General features: G+C 48.9%; 1 long non-coding RNA gene across 5 annotated transcripts in view; it reads left to right on the top strand.

The window, feature by feature from the left end:
- LOC308506828 overlaps positions 1–24,444 on the top strand; it is a 239,180-nt gene that overhangs the window by 172,731 nt on the left and 42,005 nt on the right. The gene's annotated exons all lie outside the window — the stretch shown is intronic.

The raw sequence follows: 24,444 nt of genomic DNA, 5'->3' as shown, positions 1-24,444 counted from the left end.
ATCTTGCGATTTCTAAGTGTTCCCGGGAGCAGTGTTCCATTGGCTGTTGAGCTTCCTCTGTCCTCACACTTGTTGGGGGCTCAGGGATGATGGAGGACCTTTAGGATTCTGTTCCCACCCTGGACCCCTTCCCTGCTTTCCGTCCTTCTGCATTTACTGGGCACTCGCTTACCATGGTGGGCACCATGCTAAGTGCTGGGGACTGGATGATGAGTGACACGTGGTGCAGGAGACAGACAAGACAACCTGTGTGGATGCCTTGATAATAGCCCCCCATCCTAATCCCTGGCACCTGTCATTGTCACCTTCCATGGCAAAATAGACTTTGCAGTTATGATTAAGGATCGTGAGAAAGGGCGACTAGCCTGGATTCTCCAGGTGGACCCAACCTAATCACCAGAGTCTTTATAAGAGGGAGGCAGAGGGGGCGCTTTGACAACACAAGAGGAGAAGGCCATGTGACCACAGAAGCAATGACTGAAGTGACGTGGCCAGGAGCCAAGGGGTGCCCGCAGCCTCTAGAAGTGGAAGAGGCAAGGGGTATGTTTTCCCTTGGAGCCTCCAAAAGGAACCAGTCCTGCCCCCACCTTGATTTCAGCACCTTGGGCTTTTTTTCTGACCTTCAGCACTGTAAGAGAATAAGTCTGTTGTTCCTAGACGTGACGCGCACTGTAATTTGTTATGGCAGCAGCAGGAAACCAACACAGAGTGTCAGTGATGAGTGTTGATCCTGCTCTTCTGTAGGGTCCAAGGAGGCCTCGCGCCGCGATGCAATGGTTGTGTTAGCATGGTGTGCAAAAACAGCCTCGCTAGTGTGTGTGTGTTTTCACTCCGTTTCTCAGTTTTATCCTAAGGGGATAATTCAAGGAAGGGAAAAAAAAAATTGTGAAAATGTCCATTAAATCATGTTTTGTTTTGTGTTTTTTCTTACGATTGATTATAGAAAATTTCAAACACCTGGCAAAGCAGAGCGACTTGTATAATGAACTCCCATATACCCATTGCCCAGTTCTAACAGTTATAAACATTTGCTTTATTTACCTCATCTTGTCTTTTCCAAAATATTTTCAAATTAATTATAGACATCATGAGACTTCACCTCCAAATATACCAGGGTAACTTTAGCTATGATAATAAAAAGTTGAAACCAAACTTAAGTAGACAATGGTTAAATAAACGGTGCTTCTCTACCCGGAACAATATTGCGAGACTCTTAAAATGATCATTTTGCAGTTCGTATCACCAGCTGTTTTTAAACTAAGATTTTTTTCCCTTTACACAGCTTACCATAGTTTCTACTAATGCAATTGCTTGATTATTTAGTTAATGTCTGTTTCCCCTACTTGTTTGGGTGGCGGGGAGGCAGTGTTTACTTTGCTGTTTTGTCTTGACTGCCCAGCACGGGGCCTGGCCTACAGTAGGCACAAAATAAGGTTGGGTAAATAAATGCCAAATGAGCATTTTTTAGGTCCTTGAAAACACATAGTGATGCAAGCAAAGCATGTCCTCTCGCGTGAGCACCGTGTGAAAATGTGTGTGCTCACAGATGACGTCTGGAAGGCAGCCCTGGGAATGACAAGCTTTCATGCTAGTGTGATGGGAATATGGGTGAGCTTTGTTGTTCCTGCTTTATTTCCTCTGTGTGGCGGTCACGCAGTTGTCACAGCACATGTGTCTGCCGCTGCCATCCTGGAGGCAGCTGCCATCGTGGGTCCTGCTTGTTCGTTGCAGTCCAGGAGCATAGGAACCTGGGCCCTGGAGTGGGGACACTTGGTAGTGAAGCCATCCCTCTCCTTGACTCCTCGTGGGACCCTGAGCAATCTCTGAACTTCTCAGAGCTTCGGTCCTTGAATTTGACAATGTGATCATGGGACCTGCCCCTCTGCATTTCTGTCACTCTGTGAAATTATGAATGGATCGTGGATGGGCGCTCACACTGCGAAATGTCCCAGAGCTGCTGCTGCCATCCTTCTCCAACTTGACACCTGACCCCTGGTACTCAGAGGAACCCTACAGCCCTCCGATGCCCTCTGGCTGGAGAGTGAATGAGCAGATCCACGGAGACGCACAGCGAAGTCAGGGTTTTCCTAGGTGACATCTGAAAGTCCTTGCTGGTGGTAAACGGCTAATTAACAGTGACGGCTAATTAACTCAGAGTGCTTCCCCTGTGCTCGCCCGTCTTACTCACTGATTGGTCCATCAGTCATCCAGTGGTATTTCGTGAACGCTTCCCACACACAGGGTGTATATTCACCGCCCTCAGCAGTTGCCGGCCCCACCCAGACTCTCCATTTTTAAGTGGCACCAGAGTCTGTGGACATCTGGTCCTTAGGGTCGTGAAGGAGGACACAGGTGGTCAGCCAAGGGGAGAGAGGCCACCTCATTTCTTTACAAGAAGAGCTTTTAGTAGAGGGATCTTGGCTGACCTCCCCTCACCTTTCTTCTCAAAGATCCTGTCGTTAGAGCCTGTGTGCTTCTCTGGGCTGCGATAATAAAGTACCACGAACGGTGTGGCCTGCACGACAGACATTCATTCTCTGTCAGTTCTGGAGGCCACTAGTGCAAAGATCAAGGTGAGGGCAGGCTGTGCTCCCTCCGAAGCCTCCAGGGCAGGATGTGTCCTTGCCACTTCCTAGTTCTGATGTCACCAGCCGTCCCCAGGATCCTTGGCTTGTGGCTGCGTCACTCCAGCCTCTGCCTCTGTCCTCACATGGCCTTTCTCTGTGTGTGTCTGAGTGTCTGCACCTCTCTCTCCTTGCAGGACACGCGTCCCTGGATTAGGGCCCGCCTAACCCAGTATGACCTCACCGTAACCTGATGACATCTGCAAAGACCCTATTTCAAATAAGATCCCATTCACAATGACTTGGGGTTACGATTTCAACACATCTTTTTGGGGGACACATTTCAACCCATAACAGCCCAACGCAAAGATAATCCCTCCAGCTCCTGCTGACCAGCAGCGTGATTTGCCCGAGGGCCTCTGCTTGGCGGGTACAGACGAATGACTTATTTTTCCGGTGGGTCCTGGACTGGGCCCAGCCCGTTCATTACCCATGTTGATTCTACCTCAGCCCTGTCGCGCATTCATTCAGGCAAGCAAAAACGTACTTCCTGGGCGCCTGCTCCGAGCCCAGGCCTGTGCCGGACTCTGGAATACAAGAAGGCCGCTGTAACCCTGGCCCTCAGGGATTTCCAAGTCTACTGCAGTGAAGAGGCTGGCATATGGGAAGAAACAGTTTCAGTCATTACCACTTCGGATCACAAACCGGAATGTTGGGAAAGAGACCACTCCGCTGAGCTTCTCGCCAGAGATGGCATTTTGTGGAACCTCCTGAGCAGCAAGGGCCAAGGAGGACAGGCTCCTCCTTCCAGCAGAAGGCTGAGAGGGAAGACGTGGGGCACTGTCGGGAGCAGAAGGAAGGTAGCACATGGAGAGAGCAAGGCAGGCCCAGATCACGGAAAGGGGCTCATGTCTTATCATGGTGACTGCCAGGTGTTAACAGGAGACTTTACAGCTAAATCAATATTGAGCCCCTTCTCTCTGGATAACTCTCAGTTGTGGGGTTCTCAGCAGCAGCCCTGGCTTCTACACCCCAAATGCCTGCCGCGACCCTTCCCCAGTCGGGAAGCTCAAAGTGCCTCCAGACATGGCCGCATGTCCCCTGGGAGGTGGATGGAAAATCACCGTCCATGAAGAACCACCAGTTGAGACGAGCAATACCCAATATTCAACTCCAGAAATCGCTTTTATTGGTTGTCCCTCCTCGAGACGGAGTTTTTCAACTGAACAAACTTCATTTGTTAAGTGTTCAGTGCCCTGCTTTTTTACTTAAAAGTATCTGCCAGTTGGGGTTTCTGATCTGGGTCACCAGGCAGAGTTGACATCATTCTGGCCTGTGTCTAACAAAGAAGCTTCCTATGTTAGGGGCCATCTGTGGCCTTCTTGTACAGGAAGGTGCAGTTTCTGATAGACTTGTAGACTGATTGAAAAATAGCCTGAAGACGCCCTGTGAGGAGACCTGAGACCCAGTTGGAATCACTGGTATAAACTTCCATTTTGCTGCCGGAAGTCCAGCATTTGGATCACATGTCCTTGGAAGGTTCCTCGGAGTTCCAGATCTCTCCAGCAGTCTCCATCCGTCTTCTCCCCATTCAGCCCTGAGCAGGGTTATTATTCAACGCGTATTTATTTAGCACTTGCCACATGCCTGGCGCTTCCCTGGGCGCGGCCACTGCACTACCAGGGACATAGCCAAGTGGAACACGCAGGTGACAGCAGGAGGCTAAGAAAGAAATCATCTCATTTCCGGAGGTGGTGAGTGCTGAGACAGGTGTGGCCCCTAAGCAGGCTGGGGGGTGGTGGTCTCTGGAATTACAGGACCCTGGGAATGTCAGGTCCCCCTCCTGCTCAGCCCTTGCTGGGCTCCCTTCAGCATAATTCCATGTGTTAGTTGACAGGGCCCAGTTCCCCTTCATTGGGGCCGAACTCCTTTATGGCTTGGAAGAACAAGCAGCAGGCTGTGTCCTGCGAATGGAGAGGCGTTTCTGAGAAGTGGTAAGGGCCCGTCTCACAGGCCCAGTGAGAGGGGTCCTTGCAGGGACCTTGAACTTGAATTCGGCCTGATTGATGAAGTTCCCTGTGACAATGTTCTGAGGGAGGAAAGATGGCCGTTCCTCGCTTTCTCCCCAAAAGACTTCAGCCAAGGGCCCCTGCAGTGAATTTGAGCCTTTGTGCACAGCTCCTCTCAGGGAGGAGAAGGGACACAGGTGGGCAGGGAGCAGAAAGCAGCTCCCCTTGGCATTGGGTGTTCGCCCCTCCTCTTGGCCACTGGAGGCTTTCTTCCTCCAGGCCACCGTCAAACACTGCGTCTTCTTTCTGTCTTTGTGCCCTGGGTGTGTGAAATGGTAGCCGCTTGGCAGCGAGCTCCAGGAGCTGGTCGTGTACCTGCACACGTTCTCCCCTGGCCTCCCTTACCCTTTCCTCTCTCCTCACCTGGCGGCCAACTAATTCTCCTCCTTTTAAAATACAGTCTGGAGAACAATCCAACCAGCTGTCTTAGGGATTTTTTTTCAAAGACACAAATCCCAGCCTTTGCCCTCCTTCCTTTAGTTAATACCCTTCGGTGCCCCGCCACCCCCATCCATTGTCCTCAGGTGAATGCCCTAATATCTTCATGGTTGTTGTGTGGCTGGTGAGGCCCTGGTGGGTGCTGGCTGGACTTCAGGAAATACCCCATCTGGGCACTGGGAGATGGCCTGTCACCCCCCCTCCCCAGGGGAAAGGTGGCCGAGCCACCAAGAGCAGCAAAGATGCAGGGATGAAATGGCTCGAAGAGCATCAGGTTGGGGACGTTGGCTCTTTCTCTGTTGAGATGGGGATATTGCAGGCTTCTGAGCCGATCAGACTTGTGTTTTAGCTGGATTGTTCTAGCTGGACATGGAATGAAAGTGGCAAAGATGGAAGCAGATAGACCAGTTAGGAAGCTATTGCGCTAATCCAGATATGGCAGGAATCCAGGGAAGAGGTGACGGTGGCCTGGCAGGGCATAGAGGAGGAGATTGTGAGAAGTGATCAGACATGACTATATCGTGAAGGTAGAATTTGCTGTCCCAAGGCTTTACCTGGCGCAGGTAGAGAATGCAGTGTTCAGTTATTCACAGGGGTGATCAGCAAGGGGAGTGGGGGAGGTGTGTGTTTTGGGGGTAGGGGTGGAATTGTGATGTTTACGATGTTTCTCGGACATCCAAGGAGAGAGATTCAGGAAACAGCTGGATATATGAATCTGGAGTGGGAAGGTTACGTTCATGTGTCATTTTTGGCGAGGCCACGGCATCCAGGTGTTTGGTCAAACACCAGTTTCGATGTCACCGTGAAGGTATTTGTTTGGATGAGATTACCATTTATATCAGCAGACTCTGAGGGAAGCAGATTACCGTCCGTAATATGGGTGGGCCTTGTCCAATCAGTTGAAGGCCTGAAGAGAAAAAGACTGAGGTCCCTGAGGAAATGGGGCCCTAAGGAAGGCCCGCAGACTGCCTTCAGACTCGAGCTGCACCATCAGCTCTTCCTTGGGTCTCCATCCTGCTGGCCTACCCTGCAGGGTTTGGACTTGCCAGCCTCCACAACTGTGAGCCAATTCCCCTCTCTCTCTCTCTCTCTCTCTGTCTCTCTGTCTCTCTCTCCATATAGATGGATATAGACATAAGTATATAGCTATCTTATTGTCTCTTTTTCTGTTTCTCTGATGAGCCCTGACTAATACATGAAGTTAAGGGATAAATATTTGGGTACATATTTGCAAGTCATGATATTTAGGTCTTGAGCCTGGGTACGATCACCAGGAAGGTAAATGTGGGCAGAGCACAGCCGTCCCCTGAGCTCCCCAACGCCAGTCAGGAGATTCCCAAACCACGTGAGCGTGCGTACTGTTTATTGAGTGCTTACTTTGTGGCAGACACCCTCACTGCGGGACGTTGCCTCCTCTGAAAACCAGAGCCATCTGTCTCCTTATTTGTTCTGGAAGTTTGGGAAATGATCCCCAAGGAGATACCTATGTATGTGACTGATGTCTTGCAATTCCTGTGTGTCAGCCCCTTTACTGTTCTGGGCAGCAGAATGTCAGGCAGCCATTCCTTCTGCTGTGTCAGAAATTGATTATTCCAGCATCTTCCTTCCAGACCATTTTCAGCCCCCATAACCTCCAGCCTCTTGAAACCATTTAGCGTCTCTTGATACCCAATAATCCTGTTTATTAAAATGGGTGGAGCCTTCTGGCCGGGCAGTGCTGGTAAAAATAGTTCTGCAGCCCCAAGGGACAGGGTCATTGAACTTAGTGAGTTGAGAAACATTTGGTGTGAATAATGGAACGTGCAAGACCATGGTGATGAATTGCCCTCGTCCTTTGTTCCTTGTTTTCTTGGTGAGGCAGAAGGTTTAACCCGTATTTTCCAAGAACTATGCAGGTAGGTTGCTGGAGAAAATTGATTTTTAGGGAAGTATTGTTTGTGTGCATGTGGAAACCATGAAGCAAAAATAACACTGAGCGAGCGTTGGCCCGATGACTGGACCGGAGCTAATTGTGGTGCCATGTGTTTGAGCCACTCTGTCGGAGGAGGCGTGACTTCTGCCTGAGGTAGATTTTACTTCTGACTCAGGGCAACCCAAGGAGCCTTGTTCTAGCCAGTTGTCAAATGGATCATCTACTTCCTAAGGCTATGATTGGTTCTAAACGGGATAGGAGACAGCCTGGCAGGTAGAAGGGACACACATAAGTCTTTGTGTGAGGAATACTGAGTTCTGGTTCCCACCCTGCCCTTGGCTTGCTGTGTGACCTTGGACAAGTATCCTCGCCTCTCTGAGCAGCAGTGTCTTCATCTGCCATAACTTTGGGCTAGGTGGTTTCTGAAGGGTGCGACTGTGGCCATTGGGAGGGGGCCTGTCTTGAATAAAGGGCCAACCCTCCCTCAGCATCCAAGAAGCTATTGTGCCATGTGGGACCAGTGCTGCTCAGTTAATTTTTGGACTTTATAATACAATGAAATTTCCTGAAGTTTACAGGTGGGCAATAAACTCAGGAACATTTACAACATCCCATGGGTGGCACCTGTCACCGATAGAGCCCATAGGTCTTCAATTAGCAACTCAGTGTGACTGTTTTGTTCCTCATGAGTTATCACAGGCTTGGGGCCAGGAGGTGAGGGAAGCTCATTTGGTTTATTTCTGTCTTGAAATCAGTACAAGTAATTTCAAGGAACTGGGGGAGCAAAACCAAACTGGAAAGTGGGTCATAAGTTTGCTATTGCCTAAAGACCTAGAGGTAGGGCCTGGCTTCCTTTTCTCCTGAGCAGAAATGTCAGCCTGAGGCCGCGGGCTGGGTCAGCACAGCTCTTTGCAATTTGCCCCCAGGTCCAGCCATCATCCCTGTCCCTGGCTCCATGGACTCTGGCATTCAGAGCTGGGGGGAATGATACAGTATTTCAACATACTCATTTTCCACTCACCAGCATGTCTGAACAGAGCTTTTGTGCGTGGATATGTGCTTGTGTGTGTACACGTCCATTATTTTTTTAACTGTTGCCTAGCATTCCGTGGTTTTTTCAACTATTCCATATTAACAGACATTTTGCTCTTTTCCATTTTCCCCTTTTGTTTCTAGTTCCCCCGATGTCATAGAATTTCTTTTTTCACTCATCCCACCGACCACATCTACCTCCTTACCTCCCGCCCTCCCATCTTCCTTTTCTCCTTCCCTTGCAGCCATCCTGTTATCAAGCATGCTGTCCCTACAGACGCTGGGTGGACAGGCGGTACCCTGCCGTCTTGCCTCCAGGGCTCCAATCCCATGGGAAGCCAGAGAAGAAACACATGGTGGCCGTGGGTCCATCTAGACCCAGAGCCTGTTTTCTAATTTAAACCATTAACGCCTCCCTGCTGGCAAAACAGAAACAAAACAACAAAGCCACAGTGAGTACAGTGCCTGCAATACAGGAAGGGCTCAGCAAATGTTAAGTGAAAGTAATAATGATAATACTGCTTGCAACAACGGTCCCCCATCCCAGGACACCCCCGTTTGGTTGTACCCCAGCTTTTCTGAGCTCTACTCTTTCGTCAGTGAAAGACTCTCAAAGGGAAGATGCCTAGGCCTGTGGGCAGTGGTTGTGCCCGGATTAAAATGAGTCATGTCCCTCCCCACAGGGCCCCCAGGCCAGGAGGGCACCAGGGTTCTCTAGAAGACTGAGTTCCTTGTGTGGTGCCTGTTTCCACACTCTGCGGAGCTTCTAGGACATGCCCTTTTCTCCTGCTCGTCCTTTCATTGGCTGTGTCGCATTTTTCTCAAGCCCTGAGAAGGGACGTGCAGGGATCATGAGGACAGAAAACTGCGTCTGTTATCTGGACCTCGTCACCCCATCTGTCCTTTGATATGTGTTACTGTCCCCATTTTTCAGATGAGGAAGTGGAACTTCTGGGAGTTGTAAACACCGAGACTGAGATTCAAATCCCGGCCTGCGAGGTCACACCAGATGCCTGACTCCCTGCCCATACCTCAGATGCTATATTTGGGTTCTGATCCATCAGCAGTTATTGGTCAATAAGTACAGGCTGGGCACTGTGCCTAATTTTATTTGTTTGCTCATTGTGGTTTTTAAACTGTTTTCTCTAAACGAGGGGACTGTGCCTGTAAGAGGTCCCTGGGGCAGGATGCTTTGTGTCCTTCTACTGTGACTCTGGGTTGTAGCAGTGAGCTGTCGGGAGGGAGCCCGTATGTCGGAGCAGTGCTGCCTGGGATTCAAATGCCAGCCTCACCTCTTAGTTGCTGTGTGATCTGTGTCCAGCAATCAGCCTCTCTGGGCCTTAGTTTTCATATTCTGTAAAAAGGAGCGTGTGCCCTTCCTTGGAGGGGGTGCTGAGGATTTGAGATATTAAATATAAAACATGAAGCATGCTGCCTGGTGCATAATTGGCATTAATGAGTGGTAGCTATTTATAATAATAATAATAATAATTATTATTATTATTATTAGTAGTAGTAGTAGTATTATATGTTAGCATGTACTTCTCTGTCCCTTCTGAGGATGCAGACCGAGCCTTATTCATTTTGGCGCCCCCACCTTGTAATACAACTCTTGGCACGTGGTCGAGGGCATGTGACTGAATGGATGCCTGAACAAACATATGGGCCAGTGGTTTCTCAGGGCCACTCTGGCCAGTTGTCGGGGGACGTGTTTCCTGGAGTCTTATCCCCTGTGGTCAGATTCAGGCCAGGACAACGGTACGGTTATTCCATTGTTCCCAGATAACATTTCCTATCGTAACGTCTCTATGGGGCAGCCTGGGCCACACCCTGCCCTCCTGTCCTATCATCGACCCCCACTTGGACCTGCCGTGAAGAAGGCTTTCATGGGGCCAGCGCTGCTGCTTGTCTCTGCCTTTCCCTCCATTTCGGCAGTCGTTTGTGGGGGCATTTCTCTCCCTAGACCTTTTCCATGTGCCAGTGAGGATCTAGAACATATTACATAAAAACACTTTACATTAACCTCACTCTTTATCCCGTGACCTACGTGTCCCTGCTGGGGCCTCACCCTCACTTTGTCTGATTGGTCAGTCAGTCCTACCCCTAGTCTACTGTTGAAGAAACTGAGGCTCAAAAGGGACGGCACTGCTAGTCACAGAGCTGGGGAGTGAGAGAGCCTAGCACGTCACCAGCTCAGCACCTAAGTAACGCTTTTCCCACCGCAGCTCCCAGGTGGTTGTGTTTGTTGGTGATCTATACTCTTCCCCTATTTCCAGAAGAGGTTTGAGGGGTGTGCCCCAATCGGAATGATCCAGGGCACTGCCAGGTTAGCTCTGTCATTCCTGCCCCGTGAGTAAGAAACGGTGGCCTGGAGCATCCAGGTGGCTGCTGGAGTGGACACAGCTCTGGGTGGTGACACTGTCCCTTCTACCATGTCTCTCTTTCCTCTTGCATGTGACTCTTCCATTAGTTGTTCTCACCCTGGGTTCAGCCTTGAAATCACCCGAGGAATTTAAAAATCTTGCTGCTGGGACCAGACTCCCAAAGATTCTGACTTCGTTAGTGAGGAGGGGGCCTGGGCGTTGGGGTTGTAACGCCCCCCAGGTCCCTCCATTGGGCAGCAAAGTTGAGAATCACTCTTCCACCATCCCCTTTCGCGGATGTTAGGAAGCTAACCAATAGGTAGCAATCCCCAGACTCTTTCAGAACGTAGTTCCCGCCTCCCTAAAGCAAACCTTGACTTGCTTGGTCCTGCTCAGCTTCGTGGCGGCCCACATTTCAGAAGAACTGACGGTGCTGAGAGAGGAAGCCGGGCGACAAGGGAGGTGGGAGCAGTCCCCAGAGCTGTCGTGTGTGCCCCTGTTGTATGGTGGGCACTGTCCTAAGCACCTTGTGTGTATTAACTCATCCAGTTCACAATCCACACACTCAGCACTCAGAGGCCTCTGCTGATACCATCCCCGTTTCGTAGATGAAAAGACATGGGGTGCATGGGGTAGATAAGTCAGTTGTTCAAGCTGGTAGGGGCAGAGCTGGGATTTGAAAATAGAGAGTGGACTGTGGAGGCCACCATTATAGCCACGAGGTCTGCTGCTTTGCAGGGTGATGTGGGAACCCTGGTATACTGGTTCACGGGTTCACAGTATACTATATCCATTAGTGGACCCTTCATGGTGATGCAGAAACGTCAGTCTCATCTGCCACCGTGCTGCTCAAGAGCCTCTGACTCGCTGTGACATCTGTGAGGCAAAGGCACACACTACGAGGGACACCCGTCACAGCCCGGCCCGTGGCCGCCGTTCTTTCACACTCCCTGTCACATAGGCTGTTACTACTATCTGGAAGTGCCCTCCTGTCTGTCTGCCTGGGGAGCTGCTACTCTCCAATACCTGCCTCCGATATCCTCATCTCTAACTTATGCAGGAAGGTTCAGTGATGCCTTCCTCCTCTTTCTCAAAGCTCTTGGTCCCTCCATCTATGATCACATGGACCTTTTTCTCAGTGTCCTCCAGTGGTTCGTGAGTTCCCCAAGGACCAGAGCTCTGCCTTGCTCATGCTTGTTCGCCTCCCCTCAGCACCCACTGTGGTGACCTGTGGATGGCCAGCCTCTGGCAATGGAGGGCGACCCCCTTTCCCTTAGATTCCACTTTACTTCGGCCATGGAGACACATTCTCTTTATCTTCCGACAATCAGATTTTTCTGTTTGTAATGAATGCTTTCCTTCAGGGTACCTTGGGCTCCAAATTGCATAATTGACATTTATCGTGTTTTCCTAGATGTTAGATTTCCTCTAATCCCGGGCTGTGATTTTAGAGGAATGCTGAGCTCTGTGGTAATTTGCCCGTGTCCAGCCTTGGGCTCTCTGCATTCCTGAACATCACAAGAACTTATCCTGAACATCATCCTGAACTTAGCCTCAATGGGCCAGAGGAGACAGGGGCAGGAGGGATGGTTTCGAAGAGAGCAGAAGTGAAATATATTTGTTTCCTCATGTGCTGCTGTGCAAATGGCAGCAGTTGCTCACCAAGGCGTAGGAAGGCCCTTGTAGGAGAGCCCAACCAGACAGGGTCTGAAGAGGGTGGTCACACAGATGGGAGCCATTAGACTGTCCAGATGCAGTATTGAGACCTTGCTACAACTACAGCAAAGAGCACAGAAAAGTCAAGTTTGTGCCTGGTGAATTCTTAGAATTAAAAGATGCTGGGTGAATTCTTAGAATTTATTCTGCAGAAATACATGCCTAGGTGCCGATGGAGGGAACGGGATCTGCATCTCAACAGTGCTTGACACGGCAAACGATGAGACACTATCCATCCATCTATTTACTTATTTATGACATAGAGTGCCTAGTGTATCATCAGATTACTGGATCCAGAAAAAACAGGAAAGCGTGACCCAAACTCAGGGAACGAAAAAATAGTCACTAGATAACAGAATAGACCCGAGATTGCAGAGCGAAGTTCACACTGGTGTCATAATGGATTATTTTTTATTACATAGACATGTTTTTAGAGCCGTTTTAGATTTACAGAAACATTGAGCAGAAAGTACAGGAAGTCCCCAAATTCCCCCTGTCCCCACACCTGCACAACTTCCCTCACTATCAACCTCCTGCTCCAGAGTGGTCCATTTGTTCGAAATGACAAACTCACATGGACACATCATTATCCCCAAAGTTCACACCTGGCTTGGGGTTCGCTCTCGGTGTTGTAGATTCTGTGACAGATACATAATGACAGGCATCCTCCACTCACTGCTGTATCGTATGGGATAGTTTCACTGTCCTAAAAAATCCTCTGGGCTCCTCCTAGGCATTCCTCCTGATGAGGCACAATTTCGGTGCCCCTCAGTTGGGGACGGGTTGATTAAATTGTGATACATCCATAAAATGGAATACTATACAGCTGTTTAAGAGAATCAGTGGCTTTATGAAGCGATAGGGAACAATCTTGACGCTATATGAACTATCAAAAAGCAATGTCAACCTTAATAATGTTGATTAAAAAAAAAAAAGCATAGAACAGTGTATAGAGAGTGTGTTAACCGCTAACAGCTACACTTATCACACAGCCACCGATCCCGAATCAGCTGCCGGTACTTCCTGCGTCTACACTGAACATCCTGTTGTTTATGCCTCTTTACTGCCCTGGAAGTCCAGGAGACAGACCGATCCTTGAGGGCCGGACCTGGTCTGTCCCTAGGCAGTGATATTGCCGAGGCGAAGTCCAGGGCCAGGCATATAGTAGCCTTTTTCCATCAGTATCTGTGAATGCGTGAATCAGTGAACAGACGGGGGAATTTTCTTTCCATAATTTCCTCTACCTGCTACTCAAACCCGTGAGCCTGGAATGGAAGCCCCCGAAGCTCCTTCTCCTTCTCCTGGGCTCTATCCCCGATCTCCCCTCTCCTCCCTTGAGTTTCTAAGCTCTGCAAGGCTTTCCTCATTAGTCCCCAGGTTACAGACACAAGGAGCAAAAAGGAGAGGCTTGTAATGGACCTTTGAAATGATAATACCATATGTAGCTGACATTGTTAGTTAAGTCAGGCAGCTCTGCCTTAATTGATTTAGTTGTATGAGCCAAGCCACCCGGCAGCTGGGATCAGACTTCCGTCTGACAGCACACTGGAGTCAGACCTGATGGGGTTTGAGGCCGAGCTCTGGCGTGGCTGCCTGTGTGACCTTGGCCGTGTTACTTAACCTTGCTGAATCTCAATTTCCTGACCTGTAAAAGGAGGCCCAAAATGCTTCTCTTGAGGTTGTCATGAGGATTAAATGTGATCACGTAAGTGGAAGTGCCCTTTGAGGACAGACGAAGGTGACAGTGCTTATTGTGTAGGGAGAAAGTGAGGGGCGGGGGCTCCCCTATTGTTCTCAGGTGCCTCATCCTTCCCGGGAGAAAAATCCCAACTCCAAGTCAGATAGGTTGTAATTTGGCTCTGACTCCTTTATTCAGTGCATTTCTCTCGGCCGCCCAGGGCTCTCAGCTTAAGCAAATAATTTATCCTGCTCCTCCCTGCTCTGTGTTCTGTAACCAGCCATATGTTGGAGCATGATAGAGATTCTTATCGGCCGGGTAATATTACCCAGCAAGGGATGACATTTCTTATCAGAGGCCCTGCGGAATCAGAGATAGCAGTCCTTTCTTTTAGCGGCCGCCAGTCCTCCATGCGCAGGGCTGGCAGGGAGGGTGAGGGGGCGGGCCAGGGCCCCTGAATGGGCAGCTTGGGCTACAGTGGCCATCAGCTGGCTCTCATCGCTCAAGACAGCTATTCCCAGTAGCCTGCCTTGTCGGAAGTAGGCCATTTTGAGATGTTTGCATATGATAGAGGCAGGGCAGGGCCCAGGAGGGTGAATGAGGAAGGAAGGCTGGAGCAAGATGAGGCTGGACCCATTTGGGGTGACGGCAGAGCTTGCATAGATGGGGCCTTGCACATATACAGAGCCAGGTGGGCCTGTTGCAGACCCAAGTCCTGGGGCATCTGCGCTGTGGCTCTGTAGAGGGGAGGCAGCCAAGGCCAGGTACCCACCAACGTCTTGGCTGTGGGAGTGGTGAGGTGCCAAGTAACCTCCCTGTCCCCCTTCAGATACCCCCTGTCCTTTTCCACCTTGCTCTGAGCCTACGAAGCCGACCTGTGTGAATGCCCTTGTGCCCCCGGCTTCTGTTTGGGAGGCACCGGCAAGATGGGAAGGCAGGCAGGGAGTGAAGTCAGGGCATTTATTCTTCTGCCTCCTCCCTGCTGGGTCCCGGATTGACACAGGCAAGGTCTACACAGAGGGCCCTGCATTTGAACCCTGATTTTGGCATGCACTGGCTTTGTGCATGTGAAGTGGTTTAACCTCTCTGCACCTCGGTTTCTCCACCCATGGTATGGGGGTGACTCCACTTTTCTTGCTGTCTCTCACCATTTGCCTTTGGGTTCCATTGATCTCTGTGCCTCCCTTTTACCCTGAGATACTGGAGGGAGGGGCACTGTCCATTAGGGCTTGTCTGAGGTCACAGTTCACTGCGGACGAAGCTATAGTGTGGGCAGAGGAGGTCGGAGTGGCCACATGATTCGGGTTCTGCAACCTCTGTTCCGGACACGTGCTCAGGCCTCTTCCTTTCCTGATTTTTGGGAAGTCCTGCCCTGCCCAGCCCTGCCCTCAAGTACTACTCTTACTATCATTAGAAAGGGAAGGAGAAGTGGTTTTTCTCTCTCCCTGGACCCCATCCAACCAGCAGGTCCTGCCTCAGCTTCTTTCCTGTTGGCCCCACTTCCTGTTTCCTTCCATCTCTCCCCCTTTTCTCCCATCGTGAGCTGCATGCCAGGGGTGCTGAGTTTTCCTGTCTTACCGAGTTTCCCTATCCCTCACCTCTCCTCCCAATGACCAGGGCCAGATTCTGAAAGCACAGTGCTAACCATGTCCCTCTCTACTTGAGTCATCTGACCTCTTAGCGTGGCACTTAAGGACCACCTCAGTGTCACCCCATCCTGTGATTCCGTCCTGGTCACTCTGAACCCCTCGTGCGGAGCATTGGTCCTGGTAAACAGGTTTCGTCCCTATCTTTTGACTTTTGTGCTTTGATCTCGCCTTTTCTCCTCCTTTGCGTGCTGAGGGTAGCTTTGGTAGCTTCTCATTATTGTGCTTCATGGATGTTGCGTTTCTTTTGTGTGTTTTTAAAATTTTATTGGGGAATATTGGGGAACAGTGTGTTTCTCCAGGGCCCATCAGCTCCAAGTCATTGTCCTTCAATGTAGTTGTGGAGGGCGCAGCTCACTGGCCCATGTGGGAATCAAACCGACAATCCCGCTGCTCAGAGCCCACACCCTAACCAACTGAGCTATCCAGCCGCCCAGATGTTGTGTGTTTTTTTTTTTTTTTTACACATTGAAGGCAAAGCCATCCACCCACAAAAAGATTCAAATCGCTTTATTATAATACTCGCTTTATTGAGATGGTCTGGACCCCAACTTGCAGTATCTCCGATGTACGGCTGTATATACACCGGTATTGTCACCAATCAGCCTTAGCTCTCTCATCTGTGCGATAGTGAGAGGTGGGGCCCTCTGAGGTCCACATGGGCTCCTCAGAAGGGCTTTATTTTCCTGAGCATATCCCACCCCTTGGTCGGAGATGGACTGGAGGCAGTGGTTGACGAGACCGGAAGGAAGTGAGATCAAGTTTCCCAGCTGGCTTTGGAGCAGACAGAGGCTCTTTGGGATGATGATAACGCTCCTGATTAATTATCATAACGAGTCTCCTGTCGTCCTCACTGTCTGTCAGTAGAACCCCTCGTACAGAGGGCTGACTGGAAGGTGGGGGCAAGGCCAGGCTGGGGCAGCCGGCCTGTATCTCCACGTACCCAGCTGGTTCCGTCTTTGCATTTGACCGGTCCCTCTGATCTCCCCTCGTACAATGGATTGCAGGGGGAAAAAAAAACTTCCTGGCCTGATTGAAACCAATTTGAAGGAAGCAGCTGGCTTTGATGGGGGCGAGGAAACAAAATCCAGGGAGGGCGATAACCTCTTGCCAGTCTGAGTTCTGAGTTGACTGGGGAACTGCTGGGTGGCTGCAGGATGCTTTGAGAAGTGGTGGGAGTTAAAATTCAGTGTGGGAACAGTACTACCAGCAGGAGAAGAGCCCGGGCTTGGGGGTTCCCAGGTTTGGAGGTTCTATCAGTGACTTCCTCTGTTGCCACAAAGTGAGGCATGCACTCTGTCCCCTGGTTTCTTTATAGTGGCCCACTGGAATTTGCTGGACTTATCCCCTTGTGAAAAGTAAATGCTATCACCTGTATGTGCTTACGATGACGCTCAAGAGAAGCATGGAAAGAACATGACAGTGTTTTGGAAATCACCAGGCTTACATGGGGAACTGAGGCCCAGCGAGGTGAAGTGTGGGCCAAGGTCACACAGCCATTTGGGGGTGAAGCCAGGTCCTGGTCCAACTGTGGTTTTCTCCCTCCTTTTCCGGTAGACGTCCCAGGCCTCCATCTTTCCTGTCACCTGTTGACAGAAGCAGCGATGGTCCATTTCAGCCGTGCTGGTTGACTTTGTGCTCTGGGTTTCTTCCTGAGTGGCTTCAGTTGGCGGGTGGCCTCTTGCCACATGCTCTAGGCCCCCCAAGGTTTAATGTGACAGACTCTGACTGCAGGTCTCCTTTATTTTGCTAATTGTGTGATCCACGCATGATGGTACATCATGACTGTGGGCTGAGAATATTGTGTCCAGGTAGCTTTGCAGGACTAAGGGACACAGAGTGGGGGAAGTGCAGTGTGATGGTTACTGATAGGTGTCAGCTCGGCGAGGCCACGGTCCTGTTGGTTCTGTTTCTCTGGAGAAACCTGACTAATGCATGTAGACTTTAGAATGAGACAGATCAAGGTCCGAATCCCAGAACTGCCACTGCCTAAGTTAATTTACTTCCTTCACTGGGCTTCATTTTCTCTGTCAGTAAAATGGAAATAATATGAAAACCTGCTACGTGGGTGGCCATGAAGACTGAACAGGACAATAAATATAAAAGTGCTTCATATCACACCCGGCACAGTGCTCCACAATTCATGTTGGTTATTGTACAGTTTATAGTTGTCTGCAAGCCACGTAGGGTTATGCGTCAGGGATCTGTTTATTGGCTGCACTGCAAACCACCCCAACACTGAGTGGCCTCCAACAGGGACAGTTCCCTTTTTCAGAGTCATGTAGGGTGGCTGGGTCCTGCCTGGGGGTGCCTGTTCTCACTGGGACTCTTCTGGAGACACTTGTGGCCATTCATGCAGAGCTCTGCTGAGGCCACCTGGCCAAGCTAGCTTCACTCACATGTCTGGTGACTCAGTGAGGCTAATTGCAGTGGCCGGGGCCTCTGTCTTTCCATGAGGTCTTGTCATCCGTCGTTCAGCCAAACCTTTACAGGAGCCTGGATTCCAGGTGGGTAAACTAAACGCTGCCCGGCCTCCCAAGAACTAGATGCAGAACGGGCACGCATCTCTCCTGTCACATTCTACTGGTCACCGGCCAGCCTAGATTCAATGGCAGAAATCTGCTCCACTCTCAATGGGAGAAGCCGCCTGCTCGTACAGAAATGGGAGGAATTCTTGGCAAACATCACTGACTGTCTACCCCAGGGCTCAAGCCACTTTCCATGTTTATGACTCTCAATCTCTACTTCTCTTTAACCTCTAGCGTTATCTATTCTAATGCAATGAGTACAGATAGGAATTCTGGAGCCAGTCTGTCTTGCCTCTGTCACTAACTAGCTGCGTGGCCTTAGGCAAGTTTCCTATTCTCTTCCTGCCTCAGGCTCTTCATCTGGAAAATGGAGAGGATATTAGGACTAAAGTAGGGCATGTGTGAGGATTAACTGAAATATATATGTGGGTGTATATGCATGCCTGCAATGTGTATATGTGCATGTATACGTATACACATGTACACATATGTACGAGTATAAGGGGATAGGCGTGTATGCACAGGTATATGCATATACATAAATATTTGTGTGTATACATGTATGTGTATATATAAATGCTTGTGTGTATATGTATATATACACACATGTGTTTATATATATATAAATTTAGTGCATAACTCATAAGGATATTCCTGTTTATACATATGTTTGTAGCTTGCTGGGAAGTCCCAGCCTGCCTTGCCCTGGGCCTGGTCCCACTGTTCTCCAGAGAATTTTAAAGTTGAATCTGTGAGCTGCTCCTCCCTGGGTCTTGAATGCAGGCCGTCCAAGGTCAACGCCTTTTGCCTTCTCCTCCTCAGGAGGGTTCCCAAGCCTGTCCTTGGGATGTTATCAGTGGGTCCTGGTAAAATACGGATTATTTTGGGGCCTCACCCCTGGGCTGTTGAAACTGAGAGGGGGACTTAGAGTGTGAATATTTTACCAGTGACTCGGGGGTTATTTTGATGGAAACCCCCACAATGCTGCTTCTGCTGGTGGCTGGTCTCCTGGCTGCCCAGTGCTGCCATCTTTACTCTCTGATTATGATGTTTTCCTTTCCCCTCCCAGAAAGGCCTACTGCATTCTACTCACGCACAGCCAGGGGCTCAAAGGGGCACTAAGCACAGGGCCAGTTTCATGTTTGGGTTTTCAGTCTAATTTAGTGTTCTCACATCAAGACACTGTCCTCATCTTACCTTTTCCAGGCTGAGCTGAGGTCAGGTTTGGCTCTGGGTGGCCAGACCACCTTGGGCCTCCCTCCCTTTCATTATGAGCTGATTTCACTCAAGGTACAGCTTCTGGACTATGCAAACCCATTGCTTTGTTAGTTCCCCGAGTCTTCCCACTAAGAAAAAAACAGCTGTCATTTATTGAGCAGCTATGCAGTGTGTGTGTGTGTGTGTGTGTGTGTGTGTGTGTGTGTGTGTGTGTAGTTTTAATTATTATCCTACAGGAAAGATCTAGTTTAATTGTAATATATAATAAAGATATATTTAAATAATAATTTATCCTGATGCCAGGAGATAAGAAATAATTTACAAAAGGGCATGGAACCAGCAATCAAACCCTTGCCCACCTAGCTGGAAAAGCCCTTTCTCTTTCCAATATACCAGAGGTGACATAAGTTAGATTTCTTTTTAAGGTCGTAGGACCTAAACATTTCCCTTTAATGTAGGTGAATAGACTCTTGCAGAGGAAATTTTTTTCCCATTTAGAATGTACAGACTGTCCTTGGGGTTACAAACATGTTCCGGAAAGTCGGGAGCAGCCCTGGTGCTGGCCGAACGGGAAGGCCCAGGAGGTGTGAGTTTGGCTTGAGGTCAGGCCGCTCACTGCTTTCCTCTGTCCAGTCTTTCAGTTGTAAACATGTTTTCCTCCCCGCATTTTGGCATCCATCATGATTCAAATTCCAGGTTGCCAGCCCTTGTAGAAAGGGATTCGGATCTTGGCGTTCAATCACCCCAGTTGTGTGTGCGGGGCTGTGCCACACCTTAGCTGAGCCTCCGAGCTATCTGGAGAGGACCCCTGCTTTGCAGATGAGGGAAAACAAAGGCTTTCGGGGTGAACTCAGCCATCTAGCTTTAAGTCTCAGCACATCTCATCACAGCTACCAGGAGTCCTCAGAGCATTAGCTGACTGTGTGGGAAGTGTAATCAAAGCCTGGAAATCATAGAAAAAGATGGCTCGCATCTTCCTGAGCTGACGGTCCCCTCTGCCCGTGCCGTAGGGCAGCTGACCACGGAGTGCACGGCTGTGGGTACCTGACCGGCTTCCGCACAGAACGGGAGCTCTCTCTGCCTCCCCTGCCTCCGCTCTCCAGGGTCTGGTTTGTGACGGAATCGTCCTAAGGAGGCATTGGATAATTTAATAAGTAACGATTCCACGTGACCAGTCAAGCCGCTTTGGGAGGATGGCACTTCTGTCTGGGCCCCAGGCATGCTTCATTTCTATTACAAAGCACTAATTATCACTTCTAGAAAAATCCCCACGTCCAGACAGACAAAAGGAAGAAGCTGAAAACACTTCATTGGTCACTCAGAGGTGACTAATTGAATGAACGGACCCATGCGCATCCACACACACACATACTTGGAATCGTCTGGCCGTATACCCTTTAGCCTGTAAATAGCTATTTCACTAAGTACATGATAAGTATCTTTCCTGTCGACATGTGCTCTTCTGCTCCATTACCATGGGATTGCTTGGACCCCGAGCTTCACCACTGCTCAGACATAAGTGGCAGAATTCCCCCCATTTTCCTTAAGTATGAATGCAACTTTTGTGCTATGAGGAACAATGCCTCAGTGAATATTCTCATAGGTAAATCTTTGCGACTCTATTTCCCCATTTTATTAGGACACAGTCCCCTCAATAGAGTGGCTGAAGCAAGGACTGTTTAGGCTGTTCAGGTTGCCCCGTTCTCCTTGAGGAGTTTGGACCAGTCTCTCCTTCCACCACCATCTCTTGAGCCCTTCACGGCAGGGAACTGGGATGAAGGTGCCCTTTCCAGCTTCTCTTGGGCACGTGGCACAGCACCAGACACGTGGCTGTTCCCAGCCTGCCTACGTGTCCCTTCTTCAGAAGACCTCCCTCACTGTAAACTGTGCCATGCATGCCCTTCTTGTTCCCCTTCCAGCCCTTGGTGTCTATGACACACATCTCTAATTAATTAAATCATTATTTGTCATGTTTGGAGCTGAGCCTGGGTGGGTCTGGTTCCCTGTGGTGCCATGGCAGCCAGCGTGGTAGTTTATAATGGTCAGAAGCAAGGGCTCACGTCAGAAAGACCTGGACCTACTATGGCTCTGCCCCGTGGCTCTCTTTGCTTTCTCATTTGCGTTATCACGTGACCCTCCTCACACACTGATGGTGAGGTTTAAATGCGATACCACACACAAAGGGTGCAACACCTTACAACTTATCACAGGGTCATGCTCATCCATTTTCGCCTGGGCTGTGCTTAGTGACTGGTGAGTGCTTCCTCTGTGCCAGGCATGGAGTGTTGGACATCAGGGGGTTGGCAAGTTGCGGGTCACGGGCCACAGCCCACCTACCACCTGTTTTTGTACAGCCCCCAAGCTAAGAATGGTGTTTACATTTCTAAATAGTTGAGGGGAAAACAAACAAAAAAAGAAGAACCATATTTTGTGGTACATGAAAATTACGTGGAATGGAATTTCAGTGTCATAAATCAAGTTTTATTGGAAGACACCAGACCCTTTGTTTTACACCTCGTCTATGGGGGCTTTTGTGTCCAAATACTATGAATGGCAGAGATGAGTAACCGGGACAGAGATGGTGTGACCCAACAATGGCCCAAATCTTTATTATCTGGTCCTTCACAGGAAGAATTTACTAACCCTTGGGTTATACGTATGAGCTTGTCTAATGCTGAATAGTGCAGGCTGTTGTCACCATCTCCATTGTACACATGGAGAAGCAAGGGACAGAGAGGTTAAGAAATTGCGTGAAGTCACACATGGCTGGTAAGTGGTGGAGAGAGGGTTTGGTTCCCAGAGCTGGGGCTCTTACTGGTTCCATCGTAGCACGCGTTATTGGTCTTAGTAGGTGAGGGACATGAGGCAGGAAGCGGTGAAATCATGCATCCATGAGTGATAGAATCAGGATTTAGAACCAGTCCAGGGACCTCTGCATTCTTGGCCTTTCTCATAATGGGCTCTTTCCACCCCGCCGGTCTCCTAGTATCTTATCATCTCTGAAACACAGGACCAAACACACAGAAACAGAGGCATTCAGGTTCATAAACATGCAGGCACCTGAGAGCAGGGAGATGAGATGGCAAGACTAGATACGGTGACGCACTAAATTGGAACTTTGTAAATGTTTGTGGAATGAATGAATGGATCTGGTGAAGAGCTCCTGGACTCTTACGAGTTTAGAATCTGGGGACAAGACAGGGACCCCTGGAAAAAGCAGCAAACCCCAGGACCTTGTCATGGGAAGGCTATCTTCTTGGACACCAGTTATGCTCCTCAGGTGGCCTGGGGGATTTGGGCCACAATGCCAAGCGCTCTTTTTCAGTTAAAATTCCACTGAAGGAAACTGTTTTCCCATGCCTCTCAACTGGTTTGGCTTTTGTTGATTCTGAAAGCTTGGTTTCTTTCAACAGCTTTGTTGAGATAGAATGCACATTCCATACAATTTACCAATCTTACATCATTTTCACCACCCCGAAAAGAAAGTCTGTACCCTTTCACGATCGCCTCCCCATTCTCCGTCCACCCGTAGTCGTAAGCAACCTGTCATCTACTTTCTGTTGCTATGGAGTTGCTTATTTTGGATATTTCCTATAATGGAATCATACAAAATGTGGTCTTTCATGACTGGCTTCTCTCATGTAGCATGTTTTCCAAGTTCAGCCACGTTGTCTGCGGTCTCTAATGTTCCATTCTATGAATATAATGCCGCATTTTATCTGTTCATTCATCAGTTGATGGACATCGGGTTGTTTCCATTTTTGGGTTATTATGAATAATGCTGCTATGAAGGTTTATGTACAAGATTTTCAGTGGATGTATATTTTTATTTTTCTTGAGTATATATACCTAGGAGTGGAATCACTGTGTCGTGCGGTAACTCTGTGTGTAACCTTTTGAGGAACTGCCAGGCCATTTCCCAAGGCGCCTCCACTGATTTTCATTCCCATTGGAAACTGCCTGTTCTTGCTATTCATTCATACTCCTCTTGAAACATAACACGATTCCATTTATACGAATTTTCAGAGCATGCCAAATTAATCAATGGTGCTAGAAGTCAGTAGAGTGGTTGCCTCTGGGAGGAGGGCAAAGACCACGTGGGAAAGGTTCAGGGCACTCTGGGTGAGGGAAATTTTTTTGTGTGTCTTGGTGGTTTCGTGGTTTCGAGTATATGCATTTGTCCAAACTCATCAAACTGTTCATTTCAGATCTGGATATTTCACTTTGTGTTAATTATGCCTAAATTAAAAACAAACTGGCAAACAAAAACCATAGGTGGGGGGGCAGAAAAATATATATAAATTATCTCATGACGTGACTTACCTTACCCACCTTTCCCCTGGACAGGGCGTCTGTGCCTGGCAGGCAAGGCCAAGTGTAAAAGGCTTTTAATGGATGTGATTAACTACGTCTCAAGGAGCCTCGTTAACACCAAGGGGGAGGAAAAGGGGTTATTTTTCACTCTCCCAACTAGGGGATGCCTTGAAAGTTGTTCCCTGCAGTGGGGGCAGGAGGCTGTGGAAGGTCTGGTCCCAGACCCTTCCGCATAGTAGAGCTGCATTTCTCTTTGGCATGAAGACACATAAAAAACTAAATAATAAAATCGCTTTCTCAGTTGCAGCCAAACCTAGTCTCCATTTTCATCTATGGGGAGGAGGAAACTAACCCGAGTCTTTAAAACATTTTTTTTTAAGGCTGCATCAGTCACCAGAACACAGCACTCAGAACACTCCTTAATCTTTCCTAAATGCATTAGTGGGTGATGAACAGACAACAACAGGAAACAAAAATAGAAGTGAAAGGTTTTACCTACCCCCCCCCACCAACCCCCCAGAATCTGCAAACAAATTCATGGATTGACATAAATCACAGAAGATGAGGATTGGGCAAGCCTCACTAATTACCCACGTTAAACCCAATAGTACACAATTTTTGAAAAAATGGCAAAAATTGCGTCATTTTATTTGTAGGCTAGGAAAAACATTTGGCTAGGAAAAAAGCCTAGAAATATAAATAAACACCACCATTATTTTTGGGAGGATGTGATTACGTGTGTGTGTGTGTGTGTGTGTGTGTGTTTTCTTATTGCTTATCTGCAATTTATTTTTTTTAAATTACCATTTATTGCTTGTGAATTAAATTGTTAGGAAATTATTTTGGTTCTTTCACTGATTGGAGAGATGGTTCCTTAGGCTCCCCCCTCTCTAGAGCAGACATACCCCTCCCCTCTGCCCTGCTTACAGCTTATGAACTTTAAGGCAGTACTTTTAATGAAGCATT

This window comes from Rhinolophus hipposideros (assembly GCF_964194185.1).
Source record: "Rhinolophus hipposideros genome assembly, chromosome: 13".
NCBI lineage: Eukaryota > Metazoa > Chordata > Mammalia > Chiroptera > Rhinolophidae > Rhinolophus > Rhinolophus hipposideros.
The sequence above is the reverse complement of the archived record's forward strand: the minus strand, read 5'-3'. Positions and strand labels throughout refer to the sequence as shown.